The sequence below is a fragment of the Spermophilus citellus genome, assembly GCF_964194105.1.
Source record: "Spermophilus citellus genome assembly, chromosome: 14".
Taxonomy (NCBI): Eukaryota; Metazoa; Chordata; class Mammalia; order Rodentia; family Sciuridae; genus Spermophilus; species Spermophilus citellus.
Window position 1 is genome coordinate 94125341 of NC_138194.1, and position 12170 is coordinate 94137510.

General features: G+C 53.4%; 1 protein-coding gene across 5 annotated transcripts in view; it reads right to left on the reverse strand.

Moving 5' to 3' along the window:
- The window catches only part of CYRIB (CYFIP related Rac1 interactor B), a 144589-nt gene extending 132849 nt beyond the window's left edge, over positions 1 to 11740 (reverse strand). For 2 of the 5 annotated variants that reach the window (XM_081266320.1, XM_081266313.1), the window contains exon 1: positions 11394 to 11740. The gene's annotated coding sequence lies outside the window, so the exon portion shown is untranslated. The remainder of the gene's footprint in view (positions 1 to 11393) is intronic. The other 3 variants (XM_081266315.1, XM_081266316.1, XM_081266317.1) reach the window with 2 other exon arrangements.
- Positions 11741 to 12170: the final 430 nt, after the last annotated feature.

Sequence of the window (12170 nt, forward strand, 5' to 3'; positions counted from 1 at the left end):
ATACAATCCCCCAGCCTTAGCCTCCCAAATCGCTGGGATTCCAGGCGTGTGCCCCCTTAGCCTCAATCTTGTGTGCCTCGCCTTCAAAAGTGCCTGAGGAATGTTGAATCCGATCACCCCCGAGACGCAGGCAGAGATGACAAGTGGGCAGCATAACAGACACGGAACTCCAGAGAGGATGGCATTTTAAATACCAGCAAATCTGCCTAGAAACTCGCAATCCCATAAACGGTTACAGCTCTGCCACCCGCTGGGGCTCTTCATCTGCCTGCTCTTTATGGGTTTCTCTATGGCAGATGCATCCGTCTCTCCTTGCTGCCTGCACCCGCCTCAGACCACAGGAAGAGGGTTCTGGAAGGTTGTTCCTGCCCCTGGGAGGTCAGGTGCGCCCTCCCCTGACGTGTGGCCGCAGGGAGAGGTGTTTGGTGATACAGGTTACAGGTTACCGCAGCTCTCTCCACCCCACCCAATTTGACACCAACAGGCAATGACATCCAAGCAAAACACTTTGCTCCTGTTTGTCAACAGCTGTCATTCATGTGACCCTTTCCTGAAAACAGTTTTTGTATGATTTCAAGAAAGTTACTGCCTGGGGTGTCTCTAGATTCCCTTAATCCCACCCACTGTTCACAGGGAAGGAACGGTGGGATTCTGGAAAAATCACGTGACCTCTCCGATTCATAAACAGGCCACAATCAGGTCTTCTGCAGAGGACCGGAGAGTCCAGCGCAGCGGTGGTGACATTCAGGAACTGCTGGCTGTCTCTCAAGCTCCTACTGTCAGCCCCACTGGTATTCTATCTCAAGGATGCCTGGGCCTTTTTAAGGATTGATCTGTTTTGTTGAATCTCACTTATGAAGTGGCCTAAATTTGGTTTTCTTTCTTTCCCTGGAAACAGAAAGGTGCTAGGTTTCACAGAAGAGAAGAAAGAGGAGAGAGGAGGGGAGTGGAAAGGAAAAAGGGGGAAAAGGGGAGGAGAGGGGTAACCCACATGAGGAAAAGGACAAGAGACAAAGGAAGAGAAAACCCTCCAGACTCGCCCCCGCCCCACCTGCCTGCCACTCAGCTCCTGACCCCGTTCCCGTGTGTTTCGGACTGCTCTTCTGTTTCCTCCTCCGATGCCCTGACTTCCAGTGACTTACTGTCAGACATAGGCTCCTTCCATCTGCAATCTGTTATGGTAGCCACTGAGGGTCTCTGGGCAACATTCCTTCCACACCTTGAGTCGCATCCTGAGAAGAGACTCCCGAGAGTGGGTTTGCCAGGTCAGAGGTCATGAAGGTCTTCTTGGCTCTCAACATTGGTGACCATGGTTGCCCAGAGGGGTCACTCAAGGACCCAGTCAGCCACCAGCAAGAAGATGCCCGTGCTTCACAGGGGTGACCTCTTTCCCAGGCAGTGCAGGTGGAGGCGGGGCCTGCCGGGCTCTATCTGTTTCTGCAGGAGCTCGCAGGGACCACTCTGGGCTCTGCACGTCCACACGTGAGACCTCAGGCTCTCTCTAACTCTGCCTCACAGCCTCGGAGCTCGAGATGCACAGCACAGAAAAGGCTGGAAGGTGAGACCAGCTTTTCCCTTCTACTCCAAAGCTTTCAGGGAGTACAAAGGACCAGGCTGCTTGCTTTTCCGTTTTAAAGGGTCCAAGGTTTGGAGACAAAAGCCATGAAGTCATGTTCGCCTGGAGAGAGGCCTTGTCTACCCACAACCATCCTGGCAGCTGGGGGGAGGGGACTCTTTTTTGATACCTGGCATTGAACCCTGGGACATTCAATCACTGAGTCACAACATCACCAGCCCCCCCCCCTTTTTTTGGAGACAGGGTCTCACTAAGTTGCTGAGGCTGGCTTTGAACTCACAATCCTCCTGCCTCGTTCTCCCCAGACACTGGGATTCCAGGCATGCGCCACAGCACCCAGCAGAGTGAGGGGATACTTGAGGGTCACACCTGGTGCATTTCTCCTTCACTTCTGAGAATGGCAGGTCTGAGGTAACCCTAGAAGCACACGGATGCATGTTCCCACACTCCCCCTGCATTTCACCATTGAAACTTTGAGAAACTCCACGAGGGAGATACAGGTCCACTGGGAGGCAGGGCCTCAGGCCCAAAAGCTGAGGTTCCCCTGGACCCAGGAGGCAGAGGCCCTTTCAGATCAACCCCAGGATGGGGCATCAACACAGAGGCAAGACACGCAGACATGACAAAGTCCTAAAAGGCCTAAATCGAGGTGCTGCTCTGACCAGAGGCTCTATTTCATTCAGAAAAACAAACTTGGGCCTTGCCAGGTCAAGAGAGGCATCTCCTTCTGGTCCCACACCTGATGGACAGATGCCCACAGATATCTCCAAGGTAACACCTTGAGCAGAGAACATCTGGAACACCTGCACAGGTGTGGATAAAACACATGCAGCCCACTGCACACAGATTCTGAAGATGTCCTCGGTGTGTCACAGCCTACAGTGGGCTTGCAGCAGGCCCTCACTTTCTGAGTCTCATTCAACTAGGCCCAGAGGGTGAACTTTAAACAAAATGTTATAACTTAAAAACTTTAAATAATATGAACGTGCATTTCACCCTGTGCATTATATTCGTGTTTCTTTTTTACAGTGAGCACTGTGCCTTCTCGTACGTTGTCCCCGCCGTTTATACCATGCGTCTGTGCGCTGACGTGACATTGCCTACACACAACCATGTGAATGGAAAACTGCCCTTCAGGCGGCTGAGGGCCTGTCAGGACTCATTTTCACTGTGAACTTCTGCCTGCCGGGCTGGCTCCCCAAGTCACAATGAAGACATGGACGTGACTGTGGCTGCTCAGGTTTCCATGCGGGTGCTTTCAGCTCGTGGGGGATGTCTGAAACTCAGGGACCAGCAGAAAAACAGGCCACCTCCCATGAGAACAGGAAGCCAGGACTCAGTGGCTGGTAGGCACCAGGCAGGGCCCTGTGGCTTTAGAACCCCCCTCCAAAGACAGGCCGTCTGGCCCAGAGTCTCGCTCCCCCTGGGGGCCACGCGCTGGCTGTGTGGTCCTGGCAGGGTTGGCACCTCCCTGGCCTGGCCATCCATTCTTTAAATGAGGAGCAGAGAGGAGGGTTTTCAAACTGCTACACAACCCTGGGCCACTCACATGGCCTCTGGGGCCCTGTTGCCTATCTGAACAGGTGCCCACCTTGAAGGAGAATGGGAACCCACCAGAGAGTCTAAGAAGAGGTGGCACTGTCCTGAGATGTGGGCCTCAGCACTCGGGCAGCAGGGCCCCAGTCAGTCACTGCCAGCAGTGAGTTGCTTCCTCTTTCAGTGGCCCCCACCCCATGCCTGACAAATTCTACTTCCTATGTGGGCCACGGCCAGGGAAAGGCTGGGGAGTAGAACATACCTCACTATGTTCTGTCTCATGTCAACTAGCCACTACCTGTCACACACACACACACACACACACACACACACACACACACACTCAGAGTTCGGAAAAGCCGTCACATGGACTAAAGGTTATTCTAAACAGGTGTTTCTCTGATTGAGTGACGGTGACCACGACCTCAGAAATCAGTGCTCATGAACATGAGAGCTCCTCAAAAATATGGATTCTTGACCCTCCCCACAAGCTTAAAGACTTCCAGTTATGATGACATGAAGGAAATACTGGGGAAGAAGAATCACACACACGGAACATCCTGACAAGTTCACAGACAGAATATAGGTGGGGGAAACACTGAAAGCAGAGATACCCATCCCGTATCCACTTTCTTCAGTCTACAGTGACCGGTGCCCAAACCCTGAGATTTTCCTCTCAAATTCAACCTCCCAAAGCACAAGGGCTCAGGACCCTCCTTTTTTCACCCATCTTTCTTCTGAGGGCTGCACACAGGCAGGCTAATGCAGGCCACGCAACACACCATGATCCCAACACCACGCACCTCGAGATGCGCAGTATCGGTATGAGTCGGTTTCACACTGAACTTACCAGAAACTCACTGGGCAAATGAGCCCAGCGATCTACTGGCAACAGCCTCGTTTCAATTCTGAGCCCTGGACTGGCAAGTTCACAGTGGGTAGTTCACTATGGCAAGTTCACTATGTCGATGGCTGCTGTGAAGCCTGTCCTGTGAGATGCCACCGTCCCTTAGCAAGATCCACAGATAGAAGTAGTGTCTATTCCTGACAGATGACTCCATTTGAGGGACTTTCTGAATTATGTTTAAGGTCACCCAAAGGAGACAGTAAAAACAGCTGGTGGGCATCGATGGTGGCATGAAACGTTGAACTCCAGTTAGCCACCAAGTTTCCTAAGCATCCTCACATGTGAAATGGGACGAGAGCCCTGCTGCCCAGTTACTGGAAGGGAGGAGACAAAGTGCGCGGCACACCATCCCACCTCCGTGGCAAACTATTCCTACACAACACAGACAAGAACTGGCACAACCACAATCACAAACCCCACAACGTGTTTATGGCAGCTTGTTTTGAGTGGCCTTTTGCCTGGGCTGTGAGTGCCTCCACAAAGGCTCTGCAGTGTTGCCGCACTCCCCGGCTCCTGCTCCCCTTCAGTCAGCTGCTGGTCTGTCCTTCACAGAGCCCCTCCCCACCGCCCATCTAGCCCTGAGTGGGGAACAGGCCTAGCAGGGCTGAGCATGGGTCAGCCAGAAGAAACAAGTCCTAAGGCCCCTTCGTCCTTCTCTGCGCTGCTCAGGCCCCTCGGGCATGGTGTGGCTGGCCATGGGACATATGGTATTTACTCCCCACACATGTCCATCACAGGGCGAGCACACAAGTGGCTACACAATTGATTATCATTGTTGAACAGCAGGACGAAGCTCACGTCTCCATGATGAACTAAAACCTGAGAGCTGTGAAGGTGCGTTCAGGGATGATGATGAAATACCACCCTGCAGAATACCCAGAAACCTCCATTGCCACTCTCCCCGCAGGCCTGTTTGATCTGTATGCACACCATGGGTCTTGGGTGCCCGGGGCACACAGGGCAGTGCCCAAACCCAGAGTTCAGGGGAGCAAATCAGACATTTGAGGATGTGATTGCCCAAGTTTCGCTTCCACATTGTCTTTGACATTCTTTTTCAACTCTGGTTTTGAGCAAAGCTGAGGCTGCCGTAGAGACTGGCAGTAAAGACGTCCCCTGGCCTACGCTTGTCTCCCTGAGTCCCAGACCTGGGGCTGTGTGGACCAGAGACTCCCACCACTGAGCGCCTGTCAGATGCCAGACCCCACGCCAGGCACAGGCGGGCATTTTCTGACTGAAGAGCCTCAGCAAGCTGGAAGGCAAGCACTGCAGTGCCAGGCAGGGCATGAATGTGCACGAGACTTCACAGTGAAGGAATCAGGTCTGAACTGAGATGCCGGCTCCAAGGGTCACACTTCTCACCCCACCACTGTCCCCTTTCAAAGGTGCCAACCGCCTCGGTAGAGAATTGTTTTGCATATTTTGGTTTTCTCCCTTGGCAGTATAAAAACACCTTGAAGAAATACCCCCTTCCATCCAATTCATACCCTGTCTCTGCTGGGAGCATAGCCTGGGCCTGAAATGACCACTGGACAAATCATGGCTCTAGGCCACTAAGGACCATGTTCTTTGGGGAGGAGGTGTCTAGGGAGCACTTCTGCTAAGGGCTATGCTAGATGCTTTTATGCACATGACCCCACTTAGTCCTACAAACATCCCAAAGAGGTATTAGGCCACCTTTAGGAAGGACAGTTCTGGTTCGGCAAGGAGATGTGATTTGCCCAAGGTCACACAGCACTGGGGGGTGGGGCCAACAGAGCAGATCACAGAAGACTCCTAGGAGATGAGCAGAGATGGTTCTTTTCTTCCTTTGGCTGCTCAAACCTTCCCCCTAAACGCTGTCCTTCCCCTTCCCAATCCCACGATGCTGGCGCTGGGAGCCAGCCCTTCGCTTCTATTGTGGTATGTGTTGATTTCCAAGCCACCGCTCGTCCATGCTGGGCCTTCCTTTTCACTGTGGACTTAGAGGCTTGGACCCTTGCCCACAGATCATCAAGGGCAGAGGTACACTGTGAGCTGGGAAGGGTGCAGCACTCAGCACCCCCTCCTCACTAAAGCACAGCAGCACAGGGGCATCCTCAAGGCGCAGACAGGCAGTTGCTGTAGGGTGGTGGGAAAAGCTGGGCTGGGGAGCCAGAAGGTCTGAGAACCAGCCCTGACTCTTCCTCTTGAGCAAGACACTTCCCCCTGTGGGTCCCAGTTTCCTCATCATGTGTATGAGAGTAGAGCACAGTCAAGGCCCGAAACTCTGGGCATGAGAATCCTGCTCAAACCTTCCATAGCTATCTCCTGCCTCCTCTCCCTGTACCATCTCCACTCCTTGGTGCACAGCGCCTGGGCCTTCCTTCACCTGCTGGCAGATGAGGAGACCTCTCTTTCCCACTGGCCCTTGTGTTCCCACCCTGGCCTACACAGAAGTCCATCCTGGGCCTCCATGGTTTTTCTGTATATGTTTTCTGTGTCTGTCTCTTCCACTAACTTAGCTCCGAGCTGCCTTGGGAACCTCCAGGGTCATATTCGGATCTGCATCCTCTGCATATTCCAGATCAGAGTGACTGAGGAGGAGAGGTCAGACTAGCTATCTCCAAGTGCAACCCACAACCCAGAGGCATCACACCCTGGGAAAGGGTTACGAATGAGGAATCTCAGCCTGTCCCAGACCTCTGACTCAGAATCTGCAGGGGAAGCCCCAAGTGATCTGTGAGAACACTCCAGTCACAACACAACATTCCTCCCGATATACCACCTAGAAGCCTCCCAATTTGTGGACCTCAGCAGGACTCACTAAAACAGAGTCAATCGTTACCCAAAAAAGATTCATCTGAGGAACTTTCTAGAAGACGGCCATGACTATCACGGCAAGATCTGAAATGTGCAGGTCCCAGAGGGGTGCCAGGCACATGTTACTCAGTGGCCCTCTCAGAATCTCAAGGAAGCTCAGGAAGCTCTAGAAACCAGTGAGGCCTGTCCTGGTCCCCTGGATTTGACTACCCCTGCCCTCTCCACCCCACAATTAAAATGGGTGACTTGCATGCTTGCCATCATCTAACAGGAGAGATGATGAGACCAGCTGCCTGCTGTATTTGTGCTCGGAAAATGCCCCCCCCCCCATGGACTGGGGTTGTGGCTCAGGGGTGGAGCATTTGCCTAGCATGTGTGAGGCCCTGGTTCGATTCTCAGCATAACATATGAATAAATGAATAAGATAAAGGTCCATCAACAATTTAAAAAAAGAAAAGAAAATGCTCCCCCAGCCCCATTTTCTTTTATTTTTTTATTTTTTTTATTTTTTATTTTTTTGGTCTTTTTGTTGTTACTACTGGGCTGGGGACTGAACCCAGGGCCTCACACATGCTAGATGAGCACTCTATCACCGAGTGACATCGCTATCCCCTTCCTCTCACTTTTCACTCTTGCCATTTATTCAAATTGGGAAGAAAAGGAAACTTTCCAAAACACATTTTCAGTCTTTTTTTTAATAAGCCCTGCAATTCCTTTAATGGTTTCGGATTATCTTAAATATTTATAAAACTCACTCTCAGCAACACTCCTTTAAGCAAACCTCCTCGTCAACTTCGATTATTTATATATTTATGAACATGATGTTCAAGGAGCAGATGGCAGCTAGTAAGTCTTCGAAAAGGAGGAAAAAAAAAATCAATGGGACAGAATGTAAACTTGATGACTCCCGCATTTACTCTTCCTGACAAGCATGGTGCAATCATCTTCCATTCAGTGGCAGCGCCATACAACAGCCGGTCAACAATCGGTTTAAAATAGCACACTTGGACTTCGGAAAGCGTGGAGGATCCAACTTAAATCTAGGAATAACCTGCCAGCCATGGGCGCCTTTCCCAAGGGGAACCGCAAGACGATGGGGCTGGGGTAGGGACAGAAAGAGCCAGGGGCGTGGGAGGAGCAAACATGTGCTGAGCACCTACTGTGTGCCTTGCACTCTCCTTGGAGGCTTTCCACACGACCTGAGAGTTGAGTCCAAGGACACTTCAGGTGGCCCTGACTGCTCCTCATTGGAAAGATGAAGGCCTAAAGAAAGAGGAAGGACCTTGGCCAGGGTCACAGAGCTCATAAGCAGCAGAGCCAGGGTGGGAACCCCAGCAGTCTGGGTCCCAAACCCACACCCTTGCTGTCTCCAGAACTACAAAAGAGTGGGAGGAAAAAAAAGTCATTGCTAGCCTCCTGCATCCTTGGCTACAAAGTTATCTTTCAACCCCAGAGGCCATCACTCTTTTAAGACTTTCAAAGACTCAATTCCTAAGTTCCACCAAAGCAACAGGAGCTCTGTCCATATGAGAACCTGGGAAATCCAGTCTGGGCTGAAAGCAGGAAGGAGGGTTGCCAAAAATACAAAAGGAAGTATCACAGGCATAAAGAGCCAACTGTATAAGAGGCAGACACAAAGAGAGAGAGGGAAAGACCCTCTACCCTGAGATAAGGATGAAAAACAAGATCAAGCTGATTCTGTCTTCAACAGGCCTTTATCAGGTGTCCCCAGAGAAGGTCCCCATCTCCACCCCAAGGGACTTCCCTCAGGAAGCTCCAATTCAAGTGAAGACAGACCTCCTGCCTTAGAGACACCTGTGCTCCTATTGAGGGAACAGCCATTATTGCTGTGGTTGATGGTGGTAATCCTGCATGACCCCATTCACTAGACATGGGAGAGAGCTGTGCTCAGTGCTCTGCTTCTGCTACTGCAAGCAACCCCTCTACTCCACTTTACAAATGGGAAACTGAATTTTCAGAGCTCTAGGCAGAAAGACAGACACACACACACACTCCGCACACACAAATCATCATCATCATCATCAGTGAGAGGAAAAGAGGAGTGAATTTGGATCTTACTCTGTTACTCTGGTAGAAAAAGAAGGTTCCAGGCTGCATGGCCAGCATGTAGCTAAAGAGCCCAGTCTTTAAATCTGAGTTTTTACCTGCACAGCACTGCCTCAGATGGCTTCGCTAAAGACATCCAAGTCTTAAACTGCCTAAGCCACATGAATGGTGGTCTCGTCAATCAAGAGAAACCAGGAATGCTGAGCATGAGCCCACAACCTCCTGGCACCAGTGTCCCTCAGGAGTCCTTCCTGTGCATCAGTGTCTGGATCCTGATGGAAGAGTTGTCAGGGACTGGCACATTGGGAGGAACCACCAGAGAACAAGTTCAAGGTCACCGACAGGCCACTATGCTGACCCTGAGATGCAGACAGAATGTACCTCACAAAGAACAAAGGGGAAACCATTGCTTTCTATTCATTCTGTCAAAAAAGCATGAACGGAGTCTCCGGCATTTGCTAGGTGACCGGCAAGGTGCCAAGAGACACAAAGAACATTCAGAACACAGCAGGGCCTACAAGAAAGAACCTTGACTTTGCAGCTCGAGACTTAGTGGGTACAGGGAATCTGCTCCTCACTGGCCCAGGGTCCTGGGTAAGTCCTATACTCTCTCCAAGCCTGGGCAAAATGAGGATAAGACTTCTACCAACACAGGTAACCTTGACCACAACATGAGTTCAGAACAAGTCTGCACATGCTCAGACTGCAGCTTGTGGCTGCACGGAGTCACCTGCTCTTGCCCCTTAAAATAACAGTACCACTCAGACTCATCTCCTGTCCTCCTGGGGCAGAGGGGACCCCACATGGCTAAGAATCCTAAGAGGGAAACAGAAGCCTTTGGAAACTGAGAAAGAAGAAGGAATGGCTGAAGAGAAAGCAAAATGTCTTGAAAATGTCCCAAGCTAACTGCAGAGACATATCGAACCCTAGGCCTTTATTCAAAAGGCCTTTCCAAGTCTCCCTCTCTCACTCCATATTGCTCTCTCCCTCCCCGCCCCCCCCTCCCGTCACACACACACACACACAGACCGCCTGACCCTTGCTCAAAGACCAACAAGGATCCAGAAAATGCAAATTACCCAGAAGAAAGCACAAGCCATATGACCACTTCTGCATGCCCAACCACAGGAGAAAACCCACCTCTTCTCCAGCTTCCTCCACAGTTACAGAAAGCCCCAGGCCTGGGAAATCATCCCAGCTGGCAGCCCTGGCAGCCACCTCGGCCAGTCGTCTGGCAGTGGCAATCAAAACGATGCTTCCTCTTTATTACCACCAAATGCAATCTTCCAAGAATGGGAGCGTCTCGAAGTCAGAGTTGAAGCTCTTTTTTCACAAGGACTCAATACCTCCCCAAGACAATCCTTCTCAAAGAAAGGATGGATTCCAGAGCCCAGGTGGCAAAAGTCTCTGGGGGGACTGTGGGATGGATGTTGCAGGCCAAGGAAGCCAAAATGAGGAACCATACCAGCTCACTTCTCAAAATTCACTATCCACCCATTCATTTCACAATTATCTGTAGAGTGCCTGACCTGTGCTCCAGGTCCCCCTCTTAGACCTTAGGATTGAAGAAATGAAAGGTGACTAACACTTCCCATCACTGCGGCCCCTGCAGGCCAGATTTGCTCATTTTCTCTAGCCCATTTTACAGCCAGGAGCCTAAGACTCAGGGTAAGCAACTTACCCAAGGTCGCAAAACTAATAGGTGGCAGAGTCCAAGAGGTGCCTCCTTCCCTCTCAATTCCTCCCCAACCCTCCATTTTTTGCTGCAAGGTGGGGATCAAAGACACCCCACCAGGGTTGCGGCAAAGGAAGTCCTCTCCTGGGTTCCTCTTTCTTCCCACCCCAACACAGGACATACGTTCAAAGGACACACAGGTTCCTTCCAGACCCACCGCATACAAGCCCCAAGGCTCTGCATACTGCAAGGGCATCCACCCATTGACACTGAACTTCCATTTTTAAAAAAAGATGAAAAGATAAAGGGCAAAGAGGAAGTGCTCGTTAAACACAGGCGGGGGGACCACCCCAGAAGGAAGTCTTGAGACCAATGGAGATTTTGTTCAGCCCTCTAGTTCCTCAATTCCAAACGACTGGCCTTCAGCCCCCCAATGAAGTTAGCCAGAGGGCAGCCCTGCGCCCTCACCTGGCTCACAGGAGGGTCCACCTGGGGCGGGGGGGAGGGCTGCCACCGCGACCCGGGCGCCCCCCGCCTTGGGGCGCACGACGGCTCGGCTGCACAGGACGCCGCTGCGCGCTCCCCGCAGCTGGGTGGACCCGGGCGGCGGTCCCGCGGCGTGCTCCCCGCGCGGCCCCCGCGGCCCCAGCCCACCCAAGCGCCCCCTCCGCGTGCCCGCGCGCCAGCCAGCCCGGCCTGACGCCCCCTCCGCCGCGGCGCGCGCCCTCCTCCCACGCGGCCCGAAGCGCACCCCACCCTGCCCGCCCCCGTCACGCGCGCCCCGCTCCCGCGCCCTCGCCCGGTGCAGGGCGGCTCCAAGGGCGCGCGCCGGCCGGCGGAGCCCCGGCACGTACCTGGCGGCCCCGGCGGGCGGGAGAGGGGAGCGCGGGAGCGCAGCAGCCTCGGATCCTCCGGTGCCGCCGCCGCCGCCGCCGTTTCCGGGTTGGCGGGTCTCACGTCACCGCCACAGGTTCGCGGCGGCAGCAGCAGCAGCAGCGGCCCCGGCGAGTGCCAGGCGAGAAATAACTATAAAAGGAAGAGACGCAGCGAGGAGGAAGAGGAAGCGCTGTTTACCTTCGAGAAGCCGAGCCGCCGGCGCTCGCACAAAAGGAGGACGCTCGCGACGCGCCTCCCCCCGCGCCCCGTCCCCGCCGCATCGCGGGGGCCCGGCGTCAGCGCGCGCCGCGCCCCGGGACCGCCCCGCGCCGGCCCCCACCCCAAAACCTGCCGCGGGGCTGCAGCGCCCAGCTAGCTGGTCGGTGCCCTCCCCGGCCAGGGCGCTGTGGGCCGGAGCTGGGTGACCTTGGGCAAGTCACAGCAGGCCGGCCAGAGGCTGTGTGGGGCGCGCTGGGGGTGGGGGTTCATTGCCCTCCCTTTATGGAGAAGGAAGGGCCAGCTCCGCGAGGCGTAGCGATGGCCCGCAAGGTCACCACCCTTGAGGCAGGGCTCCAGCTTCAGAGGAGTCCCTAGACTTTCAGGCCGTCCAGGTTCTATCCCAGGATTCACTTCCCTCTCACCTGGACTTAGGGAATGAAGACAGACTCTGCCCATCTCGTGGCAGTGTCAGTTAGAGGATGTGCATTCAAAACATTCAGTCCTCCATCAAATTATTTATTGAGGGCTTGCTTACT